Source organism: Myotis yumanensis, unplaced genomic scaffold, assembly GCF_028538775.1.
Source record: "Myotis yumanensis isolate MYYU_CA2020_CCGP unplaced genomic scaffold, mMyoYum1.0.hap1 SCAF_9, whole genome shotgun sequence".
In the NCBI taxonomy this organism is placed as follows: Eukaryota; Metazoa; Chordata; class Mammalia; order Chiroptera; family Vespertilionidae; genus Myotis; species Myotis yumanensis.
The window spans coordinates 71,368,345-71,381,958 of NW_027223760.1; the positions used below are offsets into that span (position 1 = coordinate 71,368,345).

General features: G+C 41.5%; 1 protein-coding gene and 1 non-coding gene across 4 annotated transcripts in view; both read left to right on the top strand.

The window, feature by feature from the left end:
* Positions 1-1,604: 1,604 nt before the first annotated feature.
* Positions 1,605-13,614, top strand: part of KMT2E (lysine methyltransferase 2E (inactive)) — an 84,256-nt gene continuing 72,246 nt past the window's right edge. For all 3 annotated transcript variants that reach the window (XM_070424605.1, XM_070424607.1, XM_070424606.1), the window contains exon 1: positions 1,605-1,955. The gene's annotated coding sequence lies outside the window, so the exon portion shown is untranslated. The remainder of the gene's footprint in view (positions 1,956-13,614) is intronic.
* LOC139017137 (small nucleolar RNA U13) lies at positions 11,398-11,496 on the top strand. Its single transcript, XR_011472802.1, has one exon. It is a non-coding gene; the product is annotated as a small nucleolar RNA U13 (small nucleolar RNA).

The window sequence follows — 13,614 nt, forward strand, 5'->3', positions numbered from 1 at the left end:
CAAACCTCCTCCACCAACGCCGCCCCGCCCCGCGAGGAGTGTCCCGCCCGGCCCCCCGCTGCGGCAGCTGTTAGCCGCGCGGGGGAGGGGAAGCACGCAAACAGTCATCTCTTCCTCTTCAGGTCGCCAAAGCCACCCGCGCCCGTCTCCTCCGCCCCAGCCTGGGTCCCCGCCAAACCCCACAGGAATGCAGCCCAGTCACATGCGCTGCGACGGCGGTGGACGTGCCTCTCCCCCCGCGCCCCAAGGAGGCCCGGCGCCATCTTGCCCTGACGCAGTTACAAAAGTCATGGGGAGCAACTGTGTCTCCTCGTCCGCGCCAGCGCCCCAAAGTTCCGCAGAGGCCGAGCCGGGGCCCTCACCTCGCGCAGGGACAGGAGAAAATGTCAGGGAAGAGCCTTGAGATTCCCTTCGCCACTGCGTGGGTTCCACATCGGCGCGGCAGCAACGAACACCGCCGTCACTGCTCCCACTCTGCCTTTGCAACAGCCTCCCTCCGGGCTCTAGCCCCACCCGCTGCTGCAGCATGAAGTCATCGCTAGCCAATCACAGCGCGCCGGACAGAGCACACCACGCACTGATTGGCTGCTTGGACCGCCTCTGCCTCTCCCCACTCGGTTTACCCAGACGTTCGGGTCGCTGTGAGGCAGGGACAGGACAGGAAACCGCCATTTCGGGGAAAGACCCCCGAAAACAAGAGCGGGAATCACCGTGCCATTTTAGGGGGGTGCGGGGGACCCGTGTTTTCTTCTCTGGCCTTGTCCTTTTTTTTCTTCGAGATAACCGTCTGCCCCTCCCCCATTGAATCACCGCCACACACAGGAATTCCCGCTCCCTTCCCCGCATTGTCCCTCGGCGGGGAAATCCTTCCCCGGGGCTAAGAGAAGTAGGAGGCAGCGACAGCAACTGCACCGACAGCAACGACAGCGTTTTACCCCGATACACGGTGGCAGGGAGGCGGCGCTGACGGTGGCTGTGTTTTTCTTACTGCTCCCCCCGACCTCTTCCGTTTCTCGCTCCTCCATCGAGACGGCGCTGGACTCGCCAGCTCCGCTTTTATCCCGTGCCTAGAGCCTGCGCACTGGAGCCGCCTCGGCCCCCAGTGGGTGTCATTTTACACCCCGAGTTCACCTAGCGCTGGAAGCCAGATGGGGTGGGGGGAGCGGAAGGCCGGGACGGAGCGTGGGAGAAAGTGCCCTGACTTGGGAGGGTGCTGGGAGGAGGTGGTCGTCCCCGGGGCCTGCAGGCATCATGCTCCCATCCAGTCGTGGCATGCCCAAGCTCACCGACCTCCAGACTTGAGGGCTACTCGGGGAAAAGGGGTCAAGAATCCATCCCACCAGACACCGAAACTTCCCCAAACCTTGGGTGAATTGTGGAATGCATCTTTTGTGAAAAAGACGGAGATCCTGTCCCCCTCTCGGCCTCCAGGTGCCTGTCTTGGAGCCTCTGGAGAGGGAACAGCGGAGGGTGGCAGCCCACAAGCAAAATGGCGGCTGGCAGCTCGTCCCCTCCCCCTCTGCCCCTGCGGAGCGGGGCGGGCAAGCCCCGTGCACTGGACGCCGCGGACGCCGCCGCCGCCGCCGCCGCCGCCGCGGCCGCCGCCGCCGTGTCCGCCATTTTCCCAGAGCCAGAGGCAGTGACACTGAGCGAGCGCAGGGGGCCCGGTCGGAAACCGCGTCTGAGTTCGGGAGCGGCAGCAGAGGGGCCATAGACACTCGGAGCAGCCTCGCCGTCGCCTCCGCGTTCCAGTGGACGGACTGCGTGCCCCCTCCCCTGGACCTCGGTTGCCGAAGAGGCTGCGCGCTGCTGTGTGGGGAGGGGGTGTGTGGAGCCGGGTCCTGTGTCCGCAGTGGCTGCTGTCGGGGGGTCGTCTGACCGTGACGGTGTGGAGAGACTCCTTGGGGGGTCGAACAAATAACGGGGCTCCGGTGTCTGGTGTGTGAACATCACAGGTCAGTGCCTGTCGTCTCTCTGGGAGCTCACGGGGCTTGCGGGGTGGGGGGACGTGTTTCGGGGGGGACCGGGGGTCCTCGCCTCTCAGTCCTTCGGTGGGGGGCAGTGGACGCTGACTCTTGGTACCTTGGTTGGGGCCGGACGCTGCTTTTTGGGGACAGAATTCATCCTTTCTCCTCCCTGTCCCTAGGAAAGGAGCATTATGGCGGGTTTTAGGGCTGGGGAAGGGGAAACTGGCAGTTAAACCCCCTGCGAGCGGGAGTGAGGGAGGGGTGCCCTCCTCCCGGGCAGGTTAGGGCTGCTCGGGGGAGGGGGGCCTGCGGCTGGTGGAAGGGAAGGGTTTGGTCCCAGTGGTCCCAGGAGCTGCCGGCCCTGCCTCCCCTCCCTCCACTGCATCTTGCTCAGGTGCTGAGACTCCTAGGCCTCGTTTGCTTCCATCTCTTCCCCGGCAGCCCCCGGTCTAATTGTGTCGTCCGCAGGGAAGGGGCTAAGGAGCGAACGGCCTGGGTCTCTAGCTTCCTTTGTGGGGGAAGGAGACAGCTTCTCCCCCTCCGCGGGGGAAGGGAAACCCGCCCCTGGGGTGGTCACCCCGGGCCCCAGCCTGCTGTCTCCTCCCCCACGTCTCTGGCAGGATCGCGGTCCTCTGCTGCGCCGGAGGCTTAGGACCCACAATATGGCCCATTTCAGAAAAGCTTATTTTGACCCGGGGATTGGCACAGACACTGGCAGCAGGCACAGAGGAGAAACAAACGGTTCACTGTGCTGCCCGGGGGAGGAGGGAGAGAAACAACAACCCCGAGTGCTCGCTTCCCCCGGCCTGCGTTCCGCCGCGGTCGGTTCCTGCTGCACCGCCTTCAAAACGATACCGTGCACCTTCAGAGAGAAGGCGCTGGAGTTAGCGTTGGAGGGAACCCCGTTTTTCCCGTTGGCCCCCTTTTTGGAGATGTGACTGTCTGTAAGGTATTTGGAGCTCTGGAAACCCTGGGCAGAATTAAGGGAGGTGCATTCAGCTCTAGGCTGGAGACATCATTGCCTAATTGGAAAATAGCCCGTTTTTCCCTTTAATTTCCGAGATGGGAAGTAAAAAGTGAAATTTCCCTCTTTTGTCCTTTACAGATTCTAAAAATGGCGGCCCCAGGCTGATGTTGTGGTAATCTAATCAGCTCGGGTCCTCCACACCCCATGCAGTGCGTTTGTCTGCAGCATATTACAGGCTTATTATGTTTACATGGAAAGACTGGGCTTTTTTTCTTCCTTAAACTGTTAACAAGAATATGTGGACTTCACTGCAAATGACAATGCTGTGTTTTAGCTGATTGATTTTATTGGTTTTTCCTGAGAGGCAAATAAAGTGACACTACTTTGGAAAAAAAAAAATAACACTCAGGTAGTAGCCTTAGAAATTTTAATGGTGAAGCTAGGTACTCTTTTAAACATTAAAAAAAAATTCTTTGGGGACAAATAATAGCTTTGTTCGGTTTAATCCAAGCATCTTTTAGTCAGTATGCTAAAGTAAATTGAAATGATGAATAAGTGTATAAGTGCAACCTGGTTTGTATGACTAGGTGTTTTAATCTAGAGTGAAATGTTTCCCATCCAAGTCTTGACCAATTTTGTGAATTTTGGTTTTTGTACTCTCTCAGATTAATTTTTAGGGAGTTGTACAAACAAGCCCAAACCTGTTACTTCACAGGGTGTGGAGATGCTTGTTTTTCTCACTATTAAATTTTGCATCCATTTCCCCCATATATTTAATAATTCCTTAAGAATTTTCTAAGTTAATTGTGTATTTTATTTAATAAAGTGAAGCTCCATGCTTTGCTGACTTTTAATATTGTCTTATGGCACACTATCATAATTACGTAGGTAAAAAAGTATGGTTTTAGTTCATTATCCCCCTCCCCCCAACGTGCCCATTTATCTGTTATAGGATGTGAAATTTAGTCACTCCTAATAGACTTTAAATGAAAGCCACACCATAATAGGGTCTTGAATTCACTTTGTGCTAATTTCAGAATCTTATAGATGGATGCAGAAAATGAAGTGGTGTAATTTAGCTGTATTTTTTAAAGTGTGAATGATGATTTCATCTCTGTAGTTGGAGGTCGATCTTTTTGGCCTGAATTAAGCAGTGAGATATGAGTGGGCAGTTAATGGCATTTAATGACCATTCTGATTGAGAAGCAACTAAAAGATGAGTGTCTTTTAATCCAGCAGTACTTAAAAAGGTTGGAGAGTATATTCGCTTTCATGATTCTCCTATTCTATTGTAAATTCTGCTCTAAAGTCTACACAACAGAATAAGAGAATCATAAAATTCATATTTGAACTAGATTGATAAGTTTCTATTCTACAAAATAATTGTAAAAATAACTGACACAGGGAGTTTCATCATGGAAGACTGAGCAATCAACCTTACTTAGAATCTCTGAAATACTTTATTATAAAGTGAAATGTTGATGGGTAGTGGGAGAGTTTGTGGAGGGGTTTGTAATATGCCGAGTGATCATATAAGTACAGATCCTTAACTCCTGGGTAAAGATTGTGCATTTGTTTGAAAGACTAAGTGATTAATAACGGTGGTTAAGAAGGTTGGTACTTTTAACTTACTATCTAATGTAGGAAATCAGTATACTCTTAGGGAGATTTGGTTTATGTAGCCATAGGAGGAAACATTGTCTATATACCCAGGTTTTTCTTGATAGTGACCTTGTTTATAGACACATAAAGCATGTAGACTTAATTTAGCTTCAAACAAACAATATCAAGTTAGAAATTACTATTAAAAAAACTCTTCATTTGAATAGGTTTCTTCATACTGGCTTGCTTCATTGCTTTGGGTTTTGTTTGTTTGTTTGCCTCTTTTTGTTTTGACGTGTGGTTCCCATAAAGCCAGACTGGCTTTTTTTTTTAAGTATATTATACTTTATTTTAAGTGGTTACTTTATAAATAACATGGTTATCAATGTTTGTTTTTTATTATTGTACATCCCAGTTGACTAAGTTTTAAGTTAGGACTGTCGAGGCAGATTTTTAAAAGGTTAGGCATAATTTTTGTTTCCAGAGTTTTGAAACATTTGGTCCCTTGGGGGAAAACTAGTCAAATGGTCTTTGTTCTTAGGATAGCTGAGGTTGAGGGATTAGTTGTTTATCTGTTTAACTGGGTTTATAGAAAACCATAAGGAATTGGAGAGCAAATTTTATTTTTAGAGACTACATTTTGATCATACTTCCCTTTTGTTGTCAGTGTGAGTTATAGGATCCCTTTGATCTGAATTTAAGTTTAGAACCTTTTACAGGGCTTCTTCATTTCCATTTAATTCTTTAGGTCTCTGATAACTCTCTTACAATTTTGGCTTGCCTGTCTACCTCACAGCTTCCAGCCAGAGAATGCTTACCATATATTCCACAGTAAATTTTAAGACTTCTTGGATTTAAAAATGAGGAAGTGAGGAAAAAAGCCAATTAATAAGTTAAGAGAAATTATTTCCCTTAATCCATACCTTAGTGATCTTAGCAAAATGATAACTTATTAAATTGGTATTTATTTCTAAGAGTTAAGTACCTACTTTCATGCATCAGACCTTTAAACTTATGGTTTTATTTTTAAAAGTATATTATATAAATCCTAACAACTCAGCTTTTCTGGAAGTTACTACTGGGACTTTAATGTGTATTACCCTTGTGTGTTTAAAATGTTGTATAAAACCAATTGGACTTTGAAGAGCTATTAAAAACTTCTTAAGAAATATTAGAATGGAATTTTCTTAAAAGATGCTACATTTATTTAAAAAATTTAATAGTGTATAACAGCTTTTATCGTCAAAGGATTTATTCTTAGCAGATGGTAGGTGCCAATTATATGTTAAATTTAAAGCTTTTGTTTAAGTGAACACATTTACATCTCAAATATTCAGTGATCAGGGGACTGTTTCATGTCATATATTAGAATAAGTGTTAAATACTTGTATCCAGAGAGACTTACTTTTTAATGTTGAATATAGAATTACTTTACTTTATGATAAAATTATTTTTGTGTGTTTACTGGCAAAATATAAAGGATACTATTTGAGATGTTGCTGTATAAAAGTTAGCTAGCTTTTAGGCTGGGTTGAAATTGGAGTGGCTCACTGTCTTTTTTTTTTACTGTCTCTTTTCCAATGTACACATGTTGAGAGGAGTCTCGTGTTTGTTTGTTTTTTTATTAGTGAAAGATAATGTATTACCTAAATATTTATTTAGTATGGAAGAGTAATATTTGTGGTTGAAAATTGAACTAGACAGTATTTAAAATTTTTGCTACTGCAATCAAACAATGAGTATTTTATAAAGAGGTAGAACTTAACCAAAAGAAATTTTTTTTTTGTTATTGTGAACTTTTTTGCTAAGTGCTACATTTATAAATCAAATGTTGTTGACTCAGGCTAGCAATTAGATTTATTTGTGTCTTTAAGAATGAAAAGTTTTTATTAATCATTGGTAACATATGCTTTTTACTTAGAGTCAAGAGAACAGTAGTCCTATGTTTCACTTAATATGAAATCAGTTGTTTTTTCCTCATGGACAGCTCATAAATCAAATTTTATTTTTAGACGGTTTAGGAAAGCCATTTTTGTATTTTATGTGAATTTTACAGCTTTATCGAAAATCTGATTTGGTTATTTACCTAAACTGTTTGTAATGTTGGTCATTTTGAATATAACAGGTCAGTCACAGATTATTTTTAATTAAAATATTTATTTTTGCATTTTAAAACTGTCTCAAATGTGAAATCTGGGTTTGAGAAAGGACCTACATACAGATCAACATGAGAAACAAAGTGATTATGCAGCTTTCTTTATTCTAAACTGAAGAGAGATAATTTTCTAGCAACTATTAGATGATTGCTCAATTTAGAGTTAATCCAAAGTAATAAACATTCTTGGTCCTGAAGTTTGTTATTGAGAAAGATTATATTGAGTAATCACACCTGTGTTATAGCCAATGTGGCTGCAGCATTTAAGGTCTGAGCCGGTGGCAAAAAGCAAAGTAATATATTAGTGGGATTGAGTTAGTTTTGGTTTGTAGTATCTATAAGATAATTTTAAAGTAAGTTCACATAATTACGTTATCTAACATTTTATCTGAGGCCAGAAAATTTATAAAAATTTTAATCTATGTTGACTTGTTTTCAAAAGATATTTAAGACATTTTTTTTATTTAAAAACAAACAGAATTTTCCTTGATTTCCATTTTTTTCACTGTTGGTCCAAGGGTAAGGTAAAGCCTATTATCAATAATGGTTTTTAGCAAAAAAAAAAAAAAATGAGGAATGGTTGGTTAAAAGAATTAACCATTATCACTTAGGATAATTATCAGGAAAAAAAAAAACAGTTTTGTTTTTTCAGAAATTCACATATCAGGAGACTACATATGAGAAAGATAAAATCTTCTGATATTGTTTTTCCTACTTCAGAATAATAATGAAATTTAGTAGTTTCTATTTTTTGAGAGAGACCTCTTGAATTTCTTTTATGCTGCTTTATATGTTGTTTAAAGAAAGACAGTACAAAATTTGAAAACCCATTTCCTTTTCAATAGTGTGGCAAAAGATAGAAGATTCTTTTTTTTTTTTTTTTTAATATATTTTATTGATTTTTTACAGAGAGGAAGGGAGAGAGAGATAGAGAGTCAGAAACATCGATGAGAGAGAAACATCGACCAGCTGCCTCCTGCACATCTCCTACTGGGGATGTGCCCGCAACCCAGGCACATGCCCCTGACCGGAATCGAACCTGGGACCCTTCAGTCCGCAGGCCGACGCTCTATCCACTGAGCCAAACCGGTTTCGGCAAGATAGAAGATTCTTGATGTGACTGGTGGGACTGTGCTTCAGCAGTCATAAATTAATTGGGGGGATGGTCTGATTTAATCTGCTACATACTCTTCTCCAGAAAATAAGATTGTTCCATGTTTGCTTTTCTGCTTCTCTTTTAAAGGTGTATAATTGGTTGAATTGACACAGCCTTATTACATCTTACCATTAAGCCCCCACTAAAACAATATTTTTGAATTTATTGGAGTGACTGGTTAATAAAATTTATATAGGTTTTGCCGAACCGGTTTGGCTCAGTGGATAGAGCGTCGGCCTGCGGACTCAAGGGTCCCAGGTTCGATTCCGGTCAAGGGCATGTACCTTGGTTGCAGGCACATCCCCAGTGGGGGGTGTGCAGGAGGCAGCTGATCGATCTCTCTCATCGATGTTTCTAACTCTCTGTCCCTCTTCCTTCTTCTCTGTAAAAAATCAATAAAATATATTAAAAAAAAATTTATATAGGTTTCAAGTGTAGTTTTATAACACATCATCTTTATATTGTATTGTGTGCTCATCACCCAAAGTCTAGTCTCCTTCCATCACCATTTATCCCCAATACAAAAAAATAATATTTTTGAAGCACAGACAAAAGATTAATTTAATTGTTTGTCTTGCACCATTTATTTCTACTTTTCAAAAGCCTGTTGTTTCAGGGTTTGTTTGGCTATAAGGAAAAGAAATCAGCCCCAACTAGCTTAAATAAAAGATTTGTTACAAAGCTATAGGGAATTCTCACAGAACTTATTTAAGGAAAGTACAATTGGGCCTCACAGGAATTGAGAAGGGGTCAGAGAGCCACTATTCTCCACCTTGATCCTTCTAATTAGCTGTGACTGGATGGGGTAGGGTGAGTATTTATGTTGTGTGTGTGTGGAGGGTGGAGAGCAAGAGAGGGACACTTCTAATTCATCTGAAAACAATTGCCTTTTTTTCACAGATGTATTTGAGAGGGCCTCCGAAAACTAATTGAAATCAAACCAATGAATGAATCTTCTATAATAATAAAAGGGTAATATGCTAATTAGACCGGGCGTCATTCCGGAGGTCCTTCCTGATGAAGCCGGGGCTGGGGAAAGCCAGCCTGGGTCCCAGGTGCTGGAGGGAAGCTGGTGCTGGAAGTGGGAGGTCTACTCTTGCACGAATTTTCATGCACTGGGCCTCTAGTGTACACACACACACACACACACACACTCACGGAATGATTTTAAAATAACCCAGTTTTTTTGTTTTAATTTTTCATTTTGAAATAATTTTAAACTTATAGAAAAGTTACATGAATAGTACAAAACTTCTTTATACCCTTACAGATCTTCTGATTTTTAACATTTTGTCATATTTGCTTTATTATTCTCTCTCATATATGTATATGTGTATGTATATATATATATATATGTATGCATATGTAAATTTTTTCTGAGCCATTTGAGAGTATATTGCACATATCATGCCCTCTTACAATCTTTAACACTTAAGTACTGTATCCATTTCCTAAGAACAAATATCTTTTCTTTAGGTAACCAGAGTGGTTATATTCAGGAAATTTAGCATTGATGTAGTATTTAAACTACAACATTTTAATATTGTCCATAGTCCGTTTTCATCAGTTGTCCCAATTATACTCTTTATTAGCTTTTTTTTTCTTTCCCTGATACACTAGCGGCCAGTGGTCGGCAAACTGCGGCTCACGAGCCACATTCGGCTCTTTGGCACCTTGAATGTGGCTCTTTCACAAAATACCACGTGCGGGCGTGCATGTACAGTGCGATTGAAACTTCATGGCCCACGTGCAGAAGTCGGTATTTTGTGGAAGAGCCACACTCAAGGGGCCAAAGAGCCGCATGTGGCTCGCGAGCTGCAGTTTGCCGACCACTGCGTGACTAGCCACTCCAGGATCACAGGTTGTATTTAATTCTCAGGTCTCTAGTCTCTAATCTGGAAGAGTTCCTCAGTCTTTATCTTTTGTAACATTGGCAGACTAGTTATTTATACAATGCCCCTCATTTTGGGTTTGTTTAAGATTTCTTCATGATTAGATTCAGATTTTGCATTTTTGACTGGAATACTAGATAATATGTGTTTTTCTATCATCTGGAGACACTTGATGCCTTTTTTTTTTACACCTTAACCAGGAAGTTTATTTTAATTGCTTAGTTAAGGTGTTAAGTAGTTTCTCCATTGTATAGTTAGTGTTTGTCATTTTGTCATGGTTAAGTAACTTGTGGAGAGAGATTTTGAAATTGTGTAAATATTCTGTTCCTCATCAGACCGTTCTCTCTGAGACTTAGCATCTATTGATGATTCTTCCCTGAATAAATTTTTGCTGTGGTGATTGTGAATAGAACGGGGTTTTTGCAGTGGTTTCTTTCCAGGTAATTGGAATTGTGGAAGTTTTACTTTCTTTTCTCTTCTGTTTTTTTCTGTAATGCATATGGGTCGCTTGTGTAATCACAACAAATAAAAGAAAATTTGAGGGGGGGAGAAGTATTGATAATTTAGATAGTATCAAATAGTATTTCTGCATAGCTTTCTACACAAGTGGGATTTAGAATAGTTTCTTGAATGCTGGTCTTATTTGCAATCCAGAACACAGAAATTAAGTATTTAGACTGTTAAATTATTTTTTTAATGATGTAGTTCTAATTCCTCATTTAGTTTTCAGAATTACTGCTAAATGAGCCCTGAGTTACACTTGTTTAAATTTATGATTTGCTACTAATGCTAGTAGTTTGACTTTTTAGACAAAGCTGAAAATAAGTATTTTAATTCTGGTGCTATTCCCCTTCCTTCATTAAAATCTTAAGGTAATTTTTTTGAAATAAAATACACTTTTCTGAAATGATTGAGACAAGTGTTTTTTGTTTGTTTTGTTACTCCTCACCTGAGGATAATTTTCCATTAATTTTTTTTTTTTTAGAGAGAGTGGAAAGGACGGGGAGAAACAGTGATGTGAGAGAGACACATCAGTTGGTTGCCTCCTGCACACGCTCTGACCAGGGCCAGGGATCAAGCCTGCAACCGTGGTACATGCCCTTGACCGAAGTCGAACCCAGGAAGCTTCTGTCTGAGGGCCGACACTCTATCCACTGAACCAAACTGGCTAGGGCGAGACAGGTGTTTTTTGTTTGTTTGTTTGTTTGTTTTTTGTTTTTAATATATATGCAAGACATTACTTTTTAAAAAGGGGTTGTTAAGGTGATACTTTGAATACAGCAGAGCATCAAACATCTATTACTCTTACTTAGGACAAAGCATTGTATGTTTATTGGAACTTGTATATAAAGAAATACATACCCATTGGAGAAAAGGACAAGAAAGGGACAAGAAACAGGGAAAACACTCATTTAGATTTTAATTATGTTATAATGATACTGTCATCAATTTGGGACATTTCTTTCATTAGTAGCAAAGTATTAGTAGTTAATTTGGATGATAATTTGAATTTTATACTGATTCAGGCCCTGGGTAACATATTGAATAAAAATTATTAATTTAATTTCTTTGGAAATTTTCAGAGACTGGGAGAAGAAAATTTTGAGAATTGTGAATACTTGTAGAGTAGAGATTATAGTCTCTCAAATTTAAAATGGATTCTTCTGCAGTTCATAAATGTGATGATTGGGTATTTATGCTCTTCTGTGAGATGTGCCTCCCTTAAACCTTGTTATGACCTTGTTACCTGTCTGAAGTGGGGAAAACAAATTTAAAGATGTTTTTGTGAGAAAATTAAGATAAGCATATTTCAGAATAGTGAGTATTATGAGATGATACAGTAGATTCTTAGCATTATGTAGGTGCTTAAATTGGTTTAAAACTAGTTGAATCGCCCTAGCTGTTTTGTCTCAATGGATAGAGTGTTAGCCTGCAGACTGAAGGGTCCCGGGTTCGATTCCAGTCAAGGGCACATTCCTGGGGCTGAGGGCTCCATCCCCAGTGTGAAGTGTTCAGGAGGCAGCCAATCAACGATTCTCTCATCATTGATGTTTCTATCCCTCCCTCCCTCTCTGAAATCAATAAAAATTATTTAAAAAATAAAACTTAGTTGATTCAACTGTATCTGTCTTAAGAGAATGAAGGTTCAGTTTGTAGGACTGCCAAATCTCATCCATTGTTTCTTTTTTTTTAAAGTATTGGGTGAAAGGTGCAAAAACAAATCCCATGATGAAGTAGAGAATTTTCTTTTTATGCCAGAACTTGTGTCTCGGACATGGAAAGTAGCACCCTGTTAAGTGAAATGGAAAAACTAGAGTCAGAATTGATTTATGAGATTTTTCCCCCCCAAAAATGTTTTTATTGATTTGAGAGAGAGAGAGAGAGAGAGAGAGAGAGAGAGAGAGATTAGTTAGTGTGATAGAGGCCAGTTGCTCCCATATGCGCCCCGACTGGGATCGATACTGCATCCTGGGTATGTGGCCTGACTGGGAATTGAACCAGCAACCTTTTGGTGTATGGGATAATGCTCAACCAACTGAGCCATATCAACCAGGGCTTTTGAGATCTTTTAGTTAAATACTTCTCATTGTGGGACATGTATTATTTACATGGAGTGCTTATTAAAAATGAACATTCTTGGGCCCCCATTCCACACCTGCATAATCACATCTAGTGGGGTCTTGAATTGGTATTTTAGTCTCAGCTGATTTTTATACTGTTACAGCTCTTTCCTTTTATGCTACAAGTAGACTAAGCCCCAGGGAGGTTAAATAAATTTCCCAAGGTTGTGTAGTTAGAAAGTGGTTGGTTGAGGATTAAAATTTAGGTACTGATGGTGCTTTATACTTTTCTAAGAAACCATGTTGACTCTCCTCTTGAGACACTATTTTTGGATTTTCTGAATAAGGAAACACTGATCTTTGTGCAATATCATGCGATAGACCATGGCTAGTGTGGCTCAGTTGGTTGGAGCGGGTTTGATTCCTGGTCAGGGTACATACCTAGGTTTTGGGTTTGATGCCTGGCTCCAGGATTTTTAAAAAAACCCCACAAATGCTGTAGAAGTAAATGGTTTAAACTAGTGGTTCTCAACCTTCCTAATGCCGCGACCCTTTAATACAGTTCCTCATGTTGTGGTGACCCCCAATTTCATTCTTACAAATTGAACATAATTAAAGCATAGTGATTAATCACAAAAACAATATGTAATTATATATGTGTTTTCCGATGGTCTTAGGCGACCCCTGGGAAAGGGTCGTTCGACCTCCAAAGGGGTCGCAACCCATAGGTTGAGAACCGCTGTCTTAGAAGGTAAGAAGGAATTAGAGGCAGGATATAGAGCAGTGGTTCTCAACCTTGGCTGCACATTAGAATCACCTGGGAATCTTTTTAAAATCCTTATTTCTGGGCCTCATCCTCTGGAAATTCTGTTTCTTTGTTACTAATGTTGTGGCCCCACCCCATAAGAAAGAAACAGAATTTCCGGAGGATGAGGCCCAGAAATCAGGATTTTAAAAAGATTCCCAGGTGATTCTAATGTGCAGCCAAGGTTGAGAACCACTGGTATAGAGGAATGTTTTAATCAAAGGATTACCCTCTTCATCCCCCAAGAATAGCTATACCTGGCTATGGGAGGGACCCCTTACTGTGGGATTAATGGAATCTACATGTGGCCCGGCCTCCCTGATGTCATTTACATTGAATGGGTATGAGGTCTGACAATGGCTTGTAGAACAGAGAATGAGCCCTAGCTGTTGGCTAGAAATGTCCTTAATAAACATCCTTATTTAAAAAAAAAAAAAAAAAAAGACTAATTCTAGGCAAGGTAATAACAATACAGAACTCATTAATCAAAGGCAGTTACTTAAGAAGAC